This window comes from Schistocerca piceifrons, chromosome 8 (genome assembly GCF_021461385.2).
Source record: "Schistocerca piceifrons isolate TAMUIC-IGC-003096 chromosome 8, iqSchPice1.1, whole genome shotgun sequence".
NCBI lineage: Eukaryota > Metazoa > Arthropoda > Insecta > Orthoptera > Acrididae > Schistocerca > Schistocerca piceifrons.
The window spans coordinates 107,157,052-107,172,738 of NC_060145.1; the positions used below are offsets into that span (position 1 = coordinate 107,157,052).

The 15,687-nt window shown below is 47.0% G+C and overlaps 1 non-coding gene across 1 annotated transcript; it reads left to right on the forward strand.

The window, feature by feature from the left end:
- Positions 1-937: 937 nt before the first annotated feature.
- Trnas-cga lies at positions 938-1,014 on the forward strand. Its single transcript has one exon. It is a non-coding gene; the product is annotated as a tRNA-Ser (tRNA).
- Positions 1,015-15,687: the final 14,673 nt, after the last annotated feature.

Consider the following 15,687-nt stretch of genomic DNA (forward strand, 5'->3'; position numbering starts at 1 on the left):
TGTCTTTATCGATTGGGCTATTACGCCGCCGGCATTGTCGGCTCCCTGCGACATCACTAAACTCGCTCAAAACATGAACCTTTGCAAATGGGCCATTATGTTATAACTAGATTATCGACAGTCAGTCATGAGCTACGACCCAAGGCACAATAAAATTATTCTTGGCAAAACTTAATGCTGGTTTCCTCTGCAGAAGCACACAGCAGAGATAATGCATCCACGCGTTCGGTGGCGCAACGGATAGCGTATCCACCTGCAGATAAAGAGGTCACATGTATGAATATTGGAAGGGTTATATATTTTTAAGAGGTTCCACGAATTACGAAAAAAAGCGTTAGCAAAAACTGCTTGTAACAGTTGTTTGGATTGTGTAATGTATTATATGTAGCTTCACGTTAGTCTTAGTCTGAGAAATAGACAACAGAGGATAAATGCATTTACTTTGCGAACAAATAATTCTCTTTTTTTGGAAAGCGTTGCTAGTAGTGAAGAGATCACCATACACCCACAGTACAAAGAGGTGTAGGATGACGAGGTTATCCGGTGAGATATAAAGCGTGTATAAAATGCAGGTGATACAAACGTAAGCGCGTGAAAACAGCAAGGAAAACACAATAATATTCTGAAACTTCCTGGCAGATTAAAACTGCGTGCCCGACCGAGACTCGAACTCGGGACCTTTGCCTTTCGCGGGCAGGTGCTCTACCAACTGAGCTACCGAAGCACGACTCACGCCGGGTCTCACAGCTTTACTTCTGCCAGTATCTCGTCTCCTACCTTCCATACTTTACAGAAGCCCCCAGGCTGTGGCTAAGCCATGTCTCCGCAATATCCTTTCTTTCAGGAAAGCCAGTTCTGCAAGAGCTTCTGTAAAGTTTGGAAGGTAGGAGACGAGATACTGGCAGAAGTAAAGCTGTGAGTACCGGGCGTGAGTCGTGCTTCGGTAGCTCAGTTGGTAGAGCACTTGCCCGCGAAAGGCAAAGGTCCCGAGTTCGAGTCTCGGTCGGGCACGCAGTTTTAATCTGCTAGGAAGTTTCATATCAGCGCACACTCCGCTGCAGAGTGAAAATCTCATTCCACAATAATATTGTTTCACATCGGTGTGGTGAAGTTTAGTAACTGTGATTTGGTTTTCGAGGACTGTCGAGTCGTTTTACAAATAAGTTAAAACGTTCTTTCGAACCAGCGATCTACGGACATCATCTTATAAACGTCGACATTCTACCGCTCTAGTAACCGAGCTACGGATAATTGAGGTGTCTGTGGGTAAAACGACAATTTTCACTAGGCGTTTAATATCGTTGAACGGCGCTATCCTTCGTTGTGACAGTGGGGGAGCATATCTCGGAGGTAAGTTAATGTTAACTTCACAGTGCAACACATTTTTAATTAAATTAGTGAACCTGTGCGTCCATGTGGTGGCAATTTGCCGACACAGTGCAATCACATTTACGGATCTTCTCATTCCCTGGGACACTTAAAACAACTTTTCGGGGATTTTTGTAGATGTACTTGTACAGTATGGTACTGCACACCATTTGCAACCCATATTCCGAACGTAAATTCGAAAACAAGACATCACTGTGAATTAGTATTACGACAGTAGGAGCAGCGGGCTAGCCGGTGGCGTCGCAGACGTCACAAGACCCCAATGGAGTTTTTTAACGGACTTTCAAATTATTAGAATTTCATTTTCATTTTTATGAAAGAATACCGAAATTCAAGAGGAAGAAATGTATGTTAGGAACATAAAATGACATAATTAATCATTTAAGACCATTTGCAGAAAACGTTCGACATCCTTCATTCAAATACCCTATTAAAAAGTAAAATCAGTTCTGCATTTCATATGGACACACAAGGGTCATATTGGAGTTTCACTGCGTCCTTGAAGTTCCTTTTCATTCTATAACTTTATTTTTAATTTTACATACTGTTTTTCATTCTCTAATCAACAGTATCATCAACCACATGCGCTCCTCGTTTTTCAAATCAGTTCCGTGTTTCCAACACAATCACGCTTACAATTTTGACGGGATCATTTCCTTTCGACGGCATCAAGATTTAGTCCTCCATCTCCTTCTGTATTTTTTGCTCAGTTTGGTTCAATTTTTCACACTTCTGAAAAATGTCTGATTCATTTGTCTTAGACATATGTTTTTGGGTGAGGTCCGTCTTTAACAAAACACAATTTTGTTTTTTGTCCCAGACATGTTTCACTGCAGTTGCAGCATCATCAATGGTTTTGTATTATTACGGCTGTTAAACATAAGGAATGTTCTTAATGTTTAAATAAATATAAATATTAGTTTATAAATCGTAATTACAGATTTTTGAAGAGCACATAAAATTGCGTGTTCATACCCTCTTACCACATGATGTGGTTTTTCCTGCTGTATTACATTTCTACAGTGTCTGTTTTTCATTACAGCTTGTCACCTGCAACTACGTACAACTTTATGTAGGCAAAATATTTACTCAAAAATCACGATTTCAAAACTGTTATGGCTATGCCTGAGATTAATAATTTTTGTGAAATGTGTGTGTGTGTGTGTGTGTGTGTGTGTGTGTGTGCGTCTATTTACATTATGTTCCACTTACGGTTTCTTTTTCGTCTTCTTCATTGTCAGGTTCTGTGGACTGAGTTGTCACTGTCACTGTCACTTTTTACCAACTATAATAACAAGATGGCGGACAGTGGAACAGTTGATGGTGTGAAAACAAGATGGCGGACATTGGAACAGTTAAAGATATCATATGTTAATGTTAATGTTAAAGCAAAGACAGAGAAAAGAGCTTCAACCTCAAGATGAACATTAGCCTTTGATTTGTTACAGTTTTTCGAATTAAGAATTTAATCTGCGTTACACTTCTTATCAAGAATTTAATTAGCTTAACTGCAGTGCCATAGTTGTCTGCGTACCGCAACGGCATCTGCTTAGGGCTATGCGAAACAGTGTTGACCTTCCTGCTACCGTTAAAATGTTTATTTCGTATCTCGTTGCTTGTGGTATATTAAACCGCGTATATGTACCGGGTGATCAAAAAGTCAGTATAAATTTTATAACTTAATAAACCACGGAATAATGTAGATAGAGAGGTAAAAATTGGCACACATGCTTGGAATGACATGGGTTTTTATTAGAACGAAAAAAAACACCCCATATTGGTAGATGCGTGAAAGATCTCTTGCGCGCGTCGTTTGGTGATGATCGTGTGCTCAGCCGCCACTTTCGTCATGCTTGGCCTCCCAGGTCCCCAGACCTCAGTCCGTGCGATTATTGGCTTTGGGGTTACCTGAAGGCGCAAGTGTATCGTGATTGACCGACATCTCTAGAGTTGCTGAAAGACAACAGCCGACGCCAATGCCTCGCCATACCTACGGACATGCTTTACAGTGCTGTTCACAACATTATTCCTCGACTACAGCTATTGTTGAGGAATGATGGTGGACATATCGAGCATTTCCTGTAAAGAACATCATCTTTGCTTTGTCTTACTTTGTTATGCTAATTATTGCTATTCTGATCAGATGAAGCGCCATCTGTCGGACATATTTTGAACGTTTGTACTTTTTTGGTTCTAATAAAACCCCATGTCATTCCAAGCATGTGTGTCAATTTGTACCTCTCTATCTACATTATTCCGTGATTTATTCAGTTTTCAAATTTATACTGACTTTTTGATCACCCGGTACATATACTGCTGTCACTCTGCTCCAACACAAACAGGCGCGTCCTGTCGCCCCAAGGCCGACTTTAAGCATTCCGCGAAATAAGCAGCTCTAATCACAGAGTTTCAACGCAGGATGTGAAAGCTTAGCAAAAGCATTGCAAGATAAACACCACAGGGGAGGTTTCGAATATTATGTTATTAACCGTGCTATGCACTCGGGAGTGTGTTGTTCTGCTACAAGCTGCAAAATACACACACACACACACACACACACACACACACACACACATACAGACTCATGCGCGCTCTCACGCACACATAAGGCAGTTGCTTGTTTGCAATATAGTAGGTGGAACTGTATATTGGCCTGTGTTGAAACCCGATGGACATATGTAACTTCAGGAGGAGTCAGATAGTGGAATATACCCTTTGGTGTTTACCTATCGCGAGCATTTCGTAATTTTCAGTATAACGGAGAAAGTATTGCCGCATTAATTGAATGTGGACATTCGCATGTAGCGATATCACTCACATTAAGGTTACTGAAACTGTAGCGTAAAAAATGACCTTGAGTTCAATGACGTAGCTGAAGTGATCCACGAAACTTCCGGCCAGTACCACTGATCTCCATGACCTGAGTATTTTAGAACATATCCTAAGCTCAAACACAATGAAATGTCGCACGAGCATGATGACCAGCTTGGATTCCGAAAACATCGATCATACGAAACGCAACTCGCGCAGTTATGATGTGCCATCCTCTAAGCCATGGGTCAAGGAAGACAGGTAGACACAGTAGTTCTTGATTTCCGAAAAGCATTTGACTCTGTGCCACGGCAAGGCTTTTTAATAAAAGTACACTTACACGGAAATTTGTGCCTGGTTTGAGGCTTTCTTTGTATGCTACAGGGCGCTATAACCCTTTTTGGAGGGCCATTGACAGATGTAAATGTAATTTCAAGCGAGCCCAAAGGAAGTGCGTTTGGAGCCTTGATTTTCATGTTGTATATTAATAACTTAGCTGACAATATTAATACTAACCTCAGACAGCGATAAATGATATACTCATCTGTAACGAACCACTGTCTGTAAAAAAACTGCACAAATATTCATTTAGATCCAGAATTAATTTTCAGTCTGCAGTTTTGTGTGAGCTGATTTTAAACTTTCTGGCAGATTATATGATGTTATACCTTATAGTATGGCACCATTTTAATTATACTTAATTATTTATTTTATTACCTACTAGGCAATGTGAAGAAAATAACTTAGTAACATAACGAAATTAAGCCATAACATGCTTAGTTACCTAGTCCTGTCACGGACTGGGACATATGCGAAGAAATGGTTATCCGAGATCTGCTTTGAGTAATTTCGATCGTGAATTTGCGTTACTTAAACTCAAAATAAACAGTTCTCCTTCCAAACATAAAGAAAGTAACCACATCAGAGTTTGGCAACAAACACGAAAAGAACGTAAAACGCGGAAAATCTCGAAAATAAATAAGGAAGTTGCTATTATTTTGTTCCGTTATAACTGTAAGGGCCAAATAAACACACACTTCGTCTTGATATGTTGTAATATGGCGTCTTATTGAACGTTGGTACAGTTTGCGTAACGGGTAGCTGTCAGATTCAAATTTCCAGCTGTAGCGTGCCTTGCACCAATAGCGGACGAGCCGCCTAGCTGTGATTGGTCGGCGTTCAGAATTTAATGGCGGACACCGTAACTTACGCGGAAAACCACATACGACTACAAAATACGTACATGTGCTTGATAAAACATTGCACAAACTCATAAAAGCACATCCGTCTGAAGGATACATTAAAACACATGCAATAACAGCTACAATAAATTAAGGCGACAGATGGAGATAGCAAAAATGATAATGACTGTTAGTGATAGAACTCACAATATCAACACAGACTGCAAACACACTTCACTGAAATCAAATTTATTTTTAACGAAAGGAAATAGTAAGCAAAGCTCCTTTCAAAAGAAAATAAAATTATTCTTGAAATCGTGTAATATGCTTCGACTCTATACGGGAGGAGATCGCTGCAGCCGATCTTTGTAGTCGATGAGTTTGATGTCAGTGGCAGCTTGTTGGTGGTGGCGGCATAATTAACGTAGATTCACCAGTCATGAAATTGGCATGTAAACAACCTCTTACATACTAAAGGATTCTCCTGGCGGTAATATTATCCTCCATATAACCCCTTTGGTCACAGGCCAGTTAGATGTAGTTATTTTGTACATCCAAGTTCGCACGGTTTTGCCAATAGCGCCTCTTAAACTCCCGGCTCCGTTATCAACGCCCCGTACGCAGTTTCAAAACAGTATAAAATTCAGTCTGACTCGCCGATCCAAAATTCACAGTCCGTCCACTTTATGCATGAGTGCCACGATCGCAATTCATCGTTCTGGCGAAAAAAACAGTACCACACGTAACAAACAGTTTAAAACTCTCCCTGGCGACTGTTAACGTTTTAGAGCGCGTGGCAGCTCATTAAGCTACACACAAAGTAATGAATTCAAAGTACTGTACATTAGTTCGTGCAACTCAGTTACATGTGAAACAGTTCCCTTGCAACTACGACAATCACAATCCATTCGCGTAAGCATTGTTACTGTCGTAGTCAATAAAGCTCACAGTATCCACAATCCAACATTTTGTTTCATAATGTCCACGTCGAATTCTAGTTTATACCGTGACCGAAAAATAAGAACTCTGTCATAAATTTTCGTGTAGTTCTGTCTGACACGATTGTAAGACACACGCGTGTACGGCTCAACGCTACATACCCACTCAGTGCCACTCTTCGACTGCCAGCTACCGACGAGTCTCTCGCATCACAGTTCATGCAATAGCTCTGCATTTGCAACATACGTTGATACTTTTGCATACTCAATTAAATGATGTCCACATAGCGTTGTTAATAAAGCAAAAACCGTTACATTTCATACTACAGAACAAAAGGAGAAATATTCTGGACCGTCAGAGACATGTGTACAGGGAAAATGAAGCAGAAGTAAAGAAAGAAGGGAAAGAAAAAAGAATTCTATCTCATAATTAGCAATATTTTCACAGCCCTTCACGCTAAGTTTCCACCATTGTACGACTTGATGAACACATAGACTGTAACAAAGCGTTTGAGTTAAGTGGATTGTATTGTATACGTCTTCTTTGTATTCATAGGAATTCATATATTGTATTTCAGCTGTGTTCGATCTGGTATGTATTTGAAACATCCACTCCAAAACAGATCCACAGCCCACAAAGCGTAATTTTGGTGACAGCAAAATACGAGGGTAATCCCAAAAGTAGCGTCCCTCTTTTTTTTATAAGTACATAGACCTATTTATTTCTACAGTGGATTACAACAGTTTACAGCTTGAACATTTAGCTATTTTTCGACATAATCACCATTTCTGTCGATGCATTTTTGTAGACGATGTGGAAGGTTTTGTATGCCCATGTCATACCAGCTGGCCGCCATGCTGTTCAGAAAGTTATGAACCTCTACTTTCACCTCGTCGTCGGAGATGAATCGCTTTCCGGCCAAATGTTCTTTTAACCCAGGGAACAGGTGATAGTCACTGGGGGCCAGGCCAGAACTATAGGGTGGGTGGGTGATTATGTTCCACTGAAACTATTGCAGGAGAGCAACGGTTTGCCGAGCGATGCGTGGGCGAGCGTTGTCATGGAGAATGTGTACGCCCTTGCTCAACATTCCTCTTCTCCGGTTCTGAATTGCCCGTTTGAGTTTTTTCAGAGTCTCACAGTACCTGTTAGCGTTAATTGTGATCCCAGTGGGCATAAAGTCGACCAACAATACCCCTTTCCTATCCCAAAACACGGCTGTCATGACTTTACCGGCAGACTGTGTTTGTTTGAATTTCCGCGGCTTTGGCGAAGAAGGATGCCGGCACTGGCGTGATTGTTGTTTGGCCTCAGGTGTAAAGTGGTTGCCCAGGTTCCGTCACCCGTCACAATTAAGTCCAGAAAGTTGTCCTGTTCGACTGCAAGGCGATGAAGAAATGCGCGGGAAGCATCAACTCGTTGCCGCATGTGGTCCTCAGTCAGCATGCGTGGCACCCATCTTGCGCACACCTTCCGGTAGTTTAATGTTTCCGTTAAAATTCTGTGAGCGGTGCTTCGGGAAACCTCAGGAACCAACGTGCAGAGATCATACAGGGTGATCCGCCGATGATGATGATGATGATTAGTGTTTTAGGGCGCACAACAGCGAGGTTATCAGCGCCCGTTCCCAAAAGTTCAATTCAGAGCCGAATCGTGAGAGAATGGGTATTGTTCAAATTGCAAGATTGGACACAGCATATCAAAACAGGGAGATAAAACTAAAAATAAAAGAGCAGTACAAACAGGGAAAAATAAGTAACGGTGGCTGAGTGACCACTTACAAATAATGGGTGACCAAACTACTGGACAGCACATTAAGACTTCAATCCCAATATTTTGGGAAGAAGGCCAGACATCACACAAAAACGTAAAACTCTAGCGACAATCGCCTCATTATTAGTTAAAAGAGAGGGTAGGTCTGGTGGGAAACTGAAATCTTCCCTCAAGCCTGCATATAAAACACACTCAGTTAAAATATGCCGTATCGACAACTGTGTCCCACATGTCTGACACGTTGGTGGCTCCTCACGACGTAACAGAAAACCATGTGTCAAAGCACACTGTCCTATTCTAAGCCGTGTAAGGTCTACTTCCTCAGCGCGTCGTTGTCGGAAGGAGGTGAGCCACGGTCGGACAGAATCCTTCACCGCTCGCAACTTATTATCCCTCACGTCCAGCCACTGAGCCTCCCACCAACGCATGACCTTCCGAGTCACGAAAGACATAATGGCCTGCAGGGGGACGGAACAGCGAGCAGGAGGTGGGATGGAGCAAGCCTCCTTGGCAGCCGCATCTGCAAGTTCATTTCCAGGAATCCCTATGTGCCCTGGAACCCAGCAGAAAATCACATCCTTACCCTGCTGTTGCAAGAGCAGGAGTGTGTCCTGCACCTCTTGCACCATCCGATCTGCTGGGTACATTTGTTGAAGAGCGTGTAGAGCACTTTGGGAATCGGAGCAGATGATGAATTTCGTGCCACGATGTCGGCGCATATGCTCTAATGCTTGCAGAATGGCAAACAGTTCTGCATAGTAAACTGAGAACTGCTCTGGGAGCCCTATCCGATGGACAGTATCGGAAAACACAGCAGAGCAGCCCATAGAATCCCCCTGTTTAGAATCATCCGTGTAAACAGGAATAAAATCGGAATGGCGTTCTAAAATCTCAGTAAGTTTAATTTTAAAAAGGTGGTCCGGGGTACAATACTTCCTGTAAGCAGCCAGATCAAGAAGTAATCTTGGCCTTTGTAGTCGCCAGGGAGATCCCCTACTCCATCCCTGGTGGAGGACCTTAATGCCCTCCAGGTGTACCGACTCGAGACTCTCCTTTGCACGGATGCCAAACGGCTTTGATGCCGCCGGACGGAGGCGGAAGAGACGTGCCAGTGCCGGCTGGGAAAGTGTCGGACGCCAATGAAAGAGGAGTGGACTTGGCCCTGTACGCGTGCCGTACCACGAGGAGAAGACGCCGAATGGACAGCGGAGGTTCTCCCGCCTCGACACACAGACTAGCAACTGGACTCGTGCGATAAGCCCCCGTTGAAAGCCTAATACCCTCATGGTGAATCACATCCAACATTTTGAGGTAGGAAGGTCTTGCAGAGCCATAAGCTTGACATCCGTATTCCAGTCGAGGTCGCACAAAGGCCTTATAAAGTTGGAGCAGACGTGCCCTGTCAGCGCCCCAGGATCTATGACTGACGCATTTAAGGACGTTTAAAGCCTTGAAACAGCGGACCTTTAGTGTGGCAACCATGTGAGCTTCTCATCAAAAATAAGCCCGAGATATTTCACTTTTTCCATAAAGGGGAGAACAGTGTCTCCTAGTTTTAAAACAGGGAGATTAAAAAGAGAACGGGAACGGTTAAAATCTACACAAATGGTCTTCTCCAAAGAGAATTTAAAGCCCGTGGTCTTAGACCATTTCTCCAATCGCACGAGTGTCAGCTGTAATTGGCGTGTAGCAGCTGTGACGGAGGAAGACGCACAGAAAATGGAGAAATCGTCCACAAACAAGGAGCACTGCACGGGCCGTCGTACTGTGGACGCAATACTATTGATGGCAATTGCGAAAGCTGTCACACTGAGGACACTTCCTTGAGGGACACCGTTCTCCTGCTTAAAACGGTCAGACAGGACATTCCCAACCCTATACGTAAAATACCTGTCTGACAGAAAGGATCGGATGAGTGTGGGTAAACGCCCACGGAAACCCCACTCATAAAGCTGCCGCAAAATGGTATGCCTCCAGGTAGTATCGTACGCCTTCTCCAGGTCGAAGAAAACCCCGATAAGGTGTTGCTTACGTAGGAAAGCATCTTGTATCGCTGTTTCGAGTAGGATCAGGTTATCTAGGGTGGCATGATACCTCCTGAATCCACACTGGCAGCGGGTAAGTAAGGATCTAGATTCGAGAACCCACACCAGGCGCCTATTGACCATACGCTCAAATGTCTTTCCGACGCAGCTCGTGAGACTAATGCTACGGTAGCTACTGGGTTCGGTCCGATCCTTCCCTGGTTTTAAAAGCGGAATTAAAATCGATTCTTTCCACGAACTAGGAAAGTCGCCTGTCTTCCAAATTTCATTAAAAAGTTGAAGGAGGACTTCCTTTGACCGCAGATCCAACTGCTGCAGCATGCTATACGATATCAGGTCTGGACCAGGTGCGGTATCCCGAGATATGGACAGTGCAGAGTCCAACTCCCACAAAGAGAAAGGCTGGTTGTATTCCTCAGTGTTCTGTGAACGGAAATCAAAACCAGCCCTCTCCTGTGTACCCCGATAGCGCAGAAATTCTGGGTCCTGGCTAGAATCGGCCGTAATAGTTTGAAAATATTCTGCCAACGCCCGGGCGATGTCTCTCGGAGATGTTAGGAGACACCCCCGCTCACGTATAGCGGCTAGTGGCGGTCGAGAGTATCGCCTTGAGATCCTCCTAATGGCTTCCCATACTTTGCTTGAAGATGTGGACCTATTGATGGAGTTCAGGAACTCACGCCAAGACCTCCGTTTACTCTCCCTAACGATTTTCCTCGCCCGCGCCCGTGCTATCCGGAAAGTTGTCAGATGCGCAGCAGTGGGGCACCGACGGAATCTCCTCAAAGCCGCCCGCCTGTCTCTGATGGCGGTACGACAGTCGTCATTCCACCAAGGGACAGGCTGCCTCACAGGTGTTCCCGTAGACTTTGGTATGGATACATCAGCGGCATGGTGCATCACCGCCGTAATGTGATCCACCCAATCCTGGACGCCTTCACACCGTTCAAAAACAGCCAACTGCCGGTAGAGCGTCCAGTTTCCCTTCCGGAACAACCATTTCGGCGGCTGTGCGACACGACCCATTTCAACTGGCAGATGGAGCCAGATAGGGTAATGGTCACTGCCATGAAGGTCGTCGTCGACGACCCACTGAGCAATGTCCGCAAGCACAGGCGAACAAATAGAGAGGTCTATGGCAGAAGACGAACCTGAAGCGGTGCTAAAATGCGTGGCCTGACCTGTGTTCAGCAGTATGACGTCGGAAGTCCTGAGCAACTGCTCAATCATCTGGCCTCTGGGGCAGGTTTTGTTGGAACCCCATAATGCATTATGGGCATTAAAGTCTCCTAAAATGAGAAAGGGACGGGGTAGCTGATCAATGAGCCGTGCGAGGGCTTCACTGTCAATGAGCTCAGCGGGTGGTAAATACAAGGAGCACACTGTAATATGAACCTGGGCCAGGATCCGAGCTGCAACCGCTTGTAGCGTCGTGGTTAAGGTCACAGGTGAGGAGTGGAATGTGTCCTTAATGAACACTGCCACCCCACCCTGAGCCCTATTACCAGTCAGGTCGTCTTTCCTGTACATGCGATATCCCGTAAGTACAGGCGTGTCAGTCTCTTTAAAATGTGTCTCTTGCAAAGAGATGCAAATGGGGTTTTCCTGTACTAACAGCCGCAATTCTGCAAGGCGAGGTCTGACTCCATTCAGATTCCACTGAAGTATGGGAGCCATATCAGCGTTTCGGTTTAGATTTCCTCCTGTCTTTGCGCCGCGCTGGTGAGGCACTTGTAGAGCGAGTGGCAGCAGAGGGGCTGCCAGGTTCTGGGGAAGAGGTATCAAAATCCATGACGATGTCCTCCTCATCAGTCAGGGATGCCATGACGACATCCGATGGTGCCTTTGGCAGGTGCGACGTCAAACGCCGTGCCCCTTTCCCTGGTCCCGTTTTCTTTGTGGAAGCTGGGGATGGGGGAAGTGGAGAGGCACTCTGTTTCTGGAGGGCCTTCGAAGGCGTCACTGGAGCTTTCTCTGCAATAGCGGTGGGTGCAGGCGGAGCAGCCTGAATAGCTATATCGTTAGTGGGAGTGCTCTGGCAGGTACAAACACAGGTACAGGTATTGGTGGAGGATACTGCGACGCTGGACATGGTCTGCGTCGAAGCGTCTACTCGCGACGCACGGTTGTGCACCAAGGAGGCATAGGATGTGGCAAAGACAGGGGGTTTTGTAGCCCTATACTCTTTTTTGGCTTCCACATAATGTAGCCTCTTTGTCACCTTGATCTCCTGAATTTTTCGTTCTGCCGCAAAGACGGGGCAGTCTCTGCTCCAGACGGGATGGCTCCCAGAGCAGTTTATACACAGCGCTGGAGATGTGCAGTTGGTCCCAGCTTCATGAGCTGCCTTGCCACAGATACCGCAGGTTGGTTCACCCCCACAACTCATTGACGTATGGCCAAATCGCTGGCATTTGAAACAGCGCACAGGGTTAGGTATATAAGGCCGATCCCTAAGTGTGAGGAAACCAGCCAGAACGTATTCAGGTAAGACAGGCGAATTGAAAGTCACAATGAAAGTGGCAGATTTCTCAGTGACTCCATTATGTCTACGTGTCCTTTGTTCCACGTCTACAATCCCCTGTGTTGCCCATTCTTGCTTCAGCTCGTCGACATCGATATCCTTTAAATCACGGCAGGTGACAACGCCTTTACTGGAGTTGAGGGAATTGTGCAACTCGACAGTAATATCATACTCGCCTAACTTGGGTGACTTCCGAAGCAGCTCCACTTGCGATGCCCTAGTAGTCTCAACTAACAGGGTACCATTCCTCAGGCGTTTGATAGATTTCAGTGTACCTGCGAGTCCTTCTAAACCTTTATGTATGTAGAAAGGAGACACTTTTTCAAATGAGCCCTCCTTCCTCTTAATCACGATGAAAACATTGTCATTTACGACTCCATGAGCCCTGTTACTCTTTTCCATCTGCATATCTGGAGGACTAGCCTCCCTCATGCGCTTGACTGATTGCGAAGTTGGTGAAGGGAAATACGTGGTTGCCATGTGCGTCCCACGAGCAGCTAGGGAACGAAACGTCAGCCCAGACAGAGCCCCGCATGCCTGGGTAAGCCTTATACAACTGAGGTGCGGCAGGTTCCTCAGAGGTCGCCCGCTAGCGACTGTTCCACCTCAACAGCCATGCATCTTATCGGCGCGCAGCACACCTTAAGATTGAAGGGTTTTTTAGAGAGGTATGTACCATCCTCGCGATCCAGGCAATGAAGCCAAGATCCCCGGTCCCTGCGACACACAACGTTCCACCGTTGCGCCACACGGTGGTCGCTGAAGCATGCCCAGAGCTTACGGTATCAGCAGACTGGCGGCGCACACCAGTCCACAGCTCGGGGATCCCGGGTTCGCCAAGCCCGTACCCAGCACATAAATGCTGAGTCCCCTGAGGGGGTGATCCGCCGATCTTCACGCATGCTTTGCTCAACATTCAACACTGTCTCCTCAGAAGTTGACGGTCTCCCGCTCCTTTGTTCGTCGTGAATTTCGCTCCGACCAGCTGCAAACTCTCCACACCACTTACGAACATTTTTGACATCCATGCACGACTCACCATACACTTCTGTCAATTGGCGATGGATTTCAATCGGCGCAGCGCCCTTTGCGTTCAAAAACCGAATAACTGAGAGCAATTCGCACTTGGCGGTAACATCCAACGGGAGCTCCATTCTCAACGACTGCCAAGCCAAGACTGACCGCCTCGCGCCTGCACAATGGACTGAGGAAGATAACCTCGACTGGGGGCGAAGTACTAGCGCAACAAGGCGCTTCACCTTCTGGCATGACGGTTTGGCTAGGGAAATTTCATGGCTTTATCGTTCGGCTTGACTCTTTGTGCAATTTTTTTTTAATAAAAGAAAGATGAAAGGATAGTGAGAGAGACAGTGAGAGAAATGGAAAACGAAAGGCCGAAGTGACTGGCCGGTGGGTTAAGCTAAAGGCTCCGCTACTGTGGTAATGGCCTCGCGTGGTGGTCGTTACTGAAACTGTCGGCGTTTACGTTCAATGTCTGCCATGGCTTCGATAGTTTCGCGGTCCATATTCCTCCTACCAGACCGGTACTCTTCCTTCACGAATACGTCTATAACGTCGACTAAGACATCCCATTGAGAGGGGGTGAAGATGGGGTGTGAATTTAGCAGGGCTATTTCCTTCTTCGTGAGCACTTCCATAAACGCGTCACGGTATCTGTACGTGCGAAAGTGGAGCGGTCGATGGGGAGGGAAGGTATGGGCTGGTCTGGCGGAGTGAAGGGATATGGTTGGTCGGCATAGGGGTAGGACCCGTTCTTCAGTGCCGCGGCAATGTTCTTCAGGACGACCTGCACGTTGGTCACGTCAGGAAATGGGAGGCGAATCCTCCTCTTCTTCGTTGGCTTCTCGGCTTGCGAGGAGACAGGAGGCGCCTTAGCGCCCTTGCTTGCGGCTGCCACCTCGGAGGGGGGCAGCCCAGGTGGCACATCACCTGTTTCCATGGGCGCCACCTCCTGCATTGCTGCGGCAGGGGGAGCGGCGGTTGTTTGCGTGGCCACGTCGAACCCCACCGGACGACTCACAGCGGGGGCGGCGGCGGGAACTGGCGGGTTCTTCTTGAGAACCCGGAGCTCATCGCGCAGCCGTAGGAGCTGGCGATGGACAGCTGCGAGCTCCTCCTTCAGGGCGGCCCGTTCGGCCGCAAAGGCGGCTTGGAAGCCGGCCAGAGCGTCATCGGTGGCGGCCTCACGTCGGCGCGGCGAGCACCCCTCGCCGGAGCGGGGGGGGGGGGGGGGGCGGGGCGGCCGTCGTGGCGCTCGACGCCGCCGCAGGACGTGGTGCGGCGGACAGACGGCGGAACTCCCGAAGGTAGCCGCAGCTACGCGAGTTTGCGGCGTGTGATCCGCCACAGTTCGCGCATCTGCTGGCCATATCACGAGGCTTCGGACAACTGCGGGTGTCGTGAGCCGCCGCGCACTTCAAGCACGCGACGGCGTTCGTGCACTCCCGCGCGGCATGCCCCAGCTGCTGGCAATTGTAGCACTGAAGGCCCTTCCGGTGCTGCTGCGTTCGCCTGCGCTTTGGCGGACGTGGGCGGCGGTCGGTGAACCCCATCGCATGCATGAGAGCTTCTAGTGCGGCGGCAAACTGCTTCACAGCCATAGCGTTACGTGCGCGGTGACAGTAGCAAGTGTGTCGCAGCGAGTCGAGCAGCGAATACTAACTCGGAATGCTGACCGCCTCAGCGCGGCGTGCGCATGTTTATGCACAGCGCGTGAAGCGGTGTAACCAACTGCCACATAAACAGTTCTGTACTTACAAAAAAAAAGAAGACCTTACTCTTGTGATTACCCTCGTATGTTGATACTCGTACCGCAACACAACCAGTGACAGCCAGTAGAGTCCTCGCAGGATACGGTGGCTGATGCGCAGTGACCGATTTTCGCCCAAAGCCCTGAGCGAGATCATTTGTTGTTCGCAAGGGGAGGCCGACAGTTCTTGCCCCCTTTCGGCCGGTGGGCAATGACAGAATCAAGGCGTGCACCCTGTAAACTTCCTCAAATTAT